Genomic DNA, 4,340 nt, shown 5'->3' with positions numbered 1-4,340 from the left:
ACATAGTCATTTCTGCTAGGGATCTGAAGATGTAAGACATTTCCTACCACCCCTTCCATTTTGAAGAGGATCCTCTAATTAGAAATAATTCCTTTAAGTTACTAAGAGTGGTGTTGCCTGGCAGCAGCTTCAATTTCCTAGGCGAATCTTCAATCAGAATAATTAAGTAACCTCACAAGGAATACATGGCAACAGAGTGAAATAACAGGGAAGTTCTTCAGTGCACACATTTTAGGAGAAAAACATCAATTTCAAGGATAACCATCAAGTTTCAGGTATTCTAGCACATTCTAAGCCAAAATTTACTTGGTGACTAAAATTGACAAGTTTCGAGGAGAGGGTTTTTTTTTTTTTTTTCCCTTTCCCAGCTATATATACATTGTGAAACTACTCTGCATCACATGATTTAAATGAAATAAATATAAAAATGAGCCACACAATTAATACATAACTTTAATACTCCACATTATTTATCTTGTTCACAATGGTGGTAACCTCCTTGTCAATAATCTTGTGAGTTGACAAGCTGATTCTCATTCTCATATCCATCAGGCAGATGGTCTGACTTAGGTATGGCACCTCCATTCTTCATTTGGCCAGACAAGAAAGCACCGACTGCTGGGTGATCAGCCTTCTCAAGTGGAATCTTGGGGCCCAGGCACATTTTCACAAAGTCCAGAATAAACTGACACTTTCTATGTTTGTGCAGTTACTATTGTACTGGAAAGATACAGTTAGGAGCCTCTGCTTCTTTCTCACATTCTGCTCTTCAAATTCTGCCCTCCTCTTGGTATGAATCTTGGATTTGAGGTGGTCACTAACGGCACACTTAGGAACATGATTCAGCACCACTTTGCAAGAAGTGCAGAAGAATTTTCTTTCATCTACAAGCAGCTCACCTCCAAACTCGCTGACTTGACCCAGAGGAGTCACATAACAAAGCAGTCTTACAAGGGTTTCGAGCAGGTGGCACTGTTACTACAAATCGTTCCGTTTTGATTGTGACTAAGGATCAGATTAGTTTCCAGTTCTTTTCATCTTGGTAGTTTAGTAGTGAAGGGTCTCCAAAGCAAAACCAGAGGCGCATCAAACGCTATCAATTTCCATTTGTTCAAGCCCAGAGATGTCTCTGAATCAGTTTTTCAACAATTGGTGGTGGGAAAATGGTTTCTTGGGCTTGCACACTATTTTCCCTGAGATACAGGAAAGTCATGCCTTTACCCACAACCTCGATCTCCAAGTCCCTCCAAGGTTGTCTACCCCTCTCTGCACCTCCTCGGTCTCCCCAGGCACATAGGATCAGGGATGAAGCTAGAGGAAGTGGACGAGTCATAGCCTCAAAGGAAAGGAGTAGGAAGAAGAACAAAAGGACGAAGGAGGAGGAGGACTGCTGGCGCCATCCACGACGACACTGTTGCCCAATCAAACCCTGCGGAGGCCGCCTTGTCCCCTGCTGCACCCCCTTGAAGGTACTTTTTACCATTAGTACATCCATTTCTACAAATTCTTAGTAAGCCTGTGGTGCTCATTTCAGTCTACGATTATTGGTGGCTCTCTTTAGACTAGTACTCACATGTTTGCAGCTATCAAACTATAGTTGTAAATACGTGCTTAACAATAAATAATTTCTTATTCTTGAATTACCATGGTGGTGGTATAGATGGAGACAAGTAAACAGATGTTAGAGATATTTATAAGGTGAACTGGACTAGACAAGGTGACCAAGTGTCTATGAGACCAAGAGAAGGAGAGGAGTCCACAAGAATCTTAAGGGTTTGTTAGCATTGGACAATTTATTGGTGTTGTAGCCATTTCTTGAAATAGGTAATAATAATAATAATAATAAGAGAGGCAGGTTTAAGAGGGGAAATTATAATGTATTCACTTTTGGACATGGTGAGTTTGAGATGCCTTGAGGCATGTAAGTGTAGATGCTCATTAGACAGGCAGCTGAATAAAGGGGTCTGGAATTCCAAAATATGTCCGTGCTAGAGTTAGATATTTAGAGATCAACAGCAAGTGGATGTTAAACTAACCAAGAAGGATGAGTTCATCCAGAGAGAATGCATAGAGTGAAAAGTTAGAGGGCTGAGCAGCCCTAACATTTAGGGCTTAGGCAGAAAATGAGAACTCACAAGGTTTAGAAGCAAAAACATTAAAAAGAAATTAGGAAAATTTATTCATTTATTTTTCTATGTGTCTAATTTTGTAGCACAAGTGCATATGTAAGATTACCTTCAACCAAATCTATCCTTGGTCTAAGATATATTCATGTTCACCTACACCTGCTCTTCTCATCTGTGTATGCATTAATCCATAGCCTGGTATTTGGTGCTAGTGATACTGCAGTGTTGTGTGTGTAAGAGTTTTTGCCTCTGTTGTCTATCTCTTTTGGGCAAATTTCAGTGTTTTTCCTTTCCCTGGTGTCACCATGGCGGACAAGACTCTTTCCATACCACTCTTCCTGTCACCCAAATTGACATATGACCTCCAAATACTCTGAGATTTTATTTAAATCTAAGAAAAAAAAAATATATATACACACATATACATAGAGCATGTATTTAAAAGTCATTTTTATATTAAAAGAGAGTCCTTTATTTTTCAGTACTCATGTAGCAATCTCCCAGTAAGATAATACTGTGCAGAAATTCATCTTAGGACTTTGAAAACCTTGGAAAAAGTCAAGCAACTTTTTTTATTTTAGTAAGACAATGTTACAGTTTTACTCTGCATTCTAGCAGAGAAAGCTCTTTGATTTTGTTCCAAGAATGAAAAAAATTCCTGGTTTAGAAAAGAGAGAAAAAACTGTTTAAGGGCCACAGATACTAGAAATATTAGAAATTTTTATTACCATGCATGATTTCCTTTCTTAGACACCCCCACCCATACTCACCCCCTCCAGACATTGCACTCCAAAGAAATAGACAAAAATACAGTGGTATCTATTGGAGAAGACATAACAAGAAAGGAGATAAGAAGGTGGGTGCACTAGGTTCTAAGCTGTTCTGTGCCTCTCCCACTCCCAGCAAGTTGGCAGCCATACACTAGTATCTATCCATTATGTTCAGTATTTATTCCTATGATACCTCCATTTATGATACTCCAAAACCAAACTCACTGCCATTGAGTCAGATCCGATTCATAGTGACCCCTCCTTGGGTTTCTGAGGTAGTATCACTACAGAAGTAGATTGCCCAATCTTCCTTCCGAGGAGTGGCTGGTGGGTTTGATTCGCCAGCCTTCTGGTTAGCAGTCAAATGCCTTAGGCACTACACCACCAGAGCTCCCATTTATGATACTAATTTCCATTCAATTCCAATTTCCACCTCCCTGTGTATGCAGAACTGTTTGCAGTTAATTTCACATACAATCACATGTCCAATTATGGGTTATGACATTCGTGATTGTTTGAGAGCTTACTTTTTCTATATGAAGCTAGGGCATTTTTGCTCCCTAAAGATATGAACTTTACATGTTTTTATCCACTTGCCCAGAGGTGATTGCTACTAATAAGATTCCCTAGGGTTTTTTTTTTTTCCATAAAGGCATTTGTGAGCTCAAAAAAGCTCACTCTCTAGGTTAAATAAGTCAATTTCAATGCACAGGGACTCCATATGATGGAGTAGAACTACCCCATAGTATTTTCTAGGCTGTATTTTTTTTTTTTAATTTTAAGAGCTTGTTTTACATTCAACGTAATGTGTACATTTAGTTTCATTCCCCATTCACCATGTGCAAACCTAACCCAGTCTCCTCCCCTCCCTAACCTGCAACCTTCCCCCTGTGCCCCTCATATTGATGCACTCTTGTTTGTCCTGCATTTCTTCAATTTGAATGTTGGTCCTCTGGGGCCCCATGGTCTGTTGCTCAAAGGGATGTATTACCAAAGAGTATGTAGGTTTGTCATCCTGGGTTGACAGGTCTACGTGTACATCTCGTTAACTATTGGGCTGAGAGCCCACCTGGGGGTGAGTTTTATTCCAGGTACAGAATGTATTCCAGGGCCATAGTATTGGGAGTCTCACCTGATTTCATCTAATCAGTAATTCTGGTCATTATTGAGTTTTTGGATTATGTTCCACGTTTTCCCTACCACTCTATCCAAGATCTCCAGATTTGATCCTTTCCTGAGTGGTTGGCATTGGTAGCCAGGCACCATCTGGTTCTTCTGGTTTCAAAGGCCATCGTGTCCTAGGGCTGATTGCTTGTTTTTTTGTTTTTTTTTTTTTATTTCTTCTTCACTTCCAACACTAGTAGAACCTTAACTACAAATTAGATGGCAGCTTAAAAACTTTAATGACCCCAGTCGCTACTCACCAATGTAAGATGTGGAGCAA

The 4,340-nt window shown here is 39.7% G+C and overlaps 1 pseudogene; it reads right to left on the bottom strand.

The window, feature by feature from the left end:
* Window positions 1-502: 502 nt before the first annotated feature.
* Window positions 503-1,005, bottom strand: LOC103211307 (annotated as a pseudogene).
* Window positions 1,006-4,340: the final 3,335 nt, after the last annotated feature.

Source organism: Orycteropus afer, unplaced genomic scaffold (assembly GCF_000298275.1).
Source record: "Orycteropus afer afer isolate SDZICR_OR568_19922 unplaced genomic scaffold, OryAfe1.0 scaffold00719, whole genome shotgun sequence".
In the NCBI taxonomy this organism is placed as follows: Eukaryota; Metazoa; Chordata; class Mammalia; order Tubulidentata; family Orycteropodidae; genus Orycteropus; species Orycteropus afer.
This window is presented reverse-complemented; position numbering and strand designations above follow the sequence as displayed.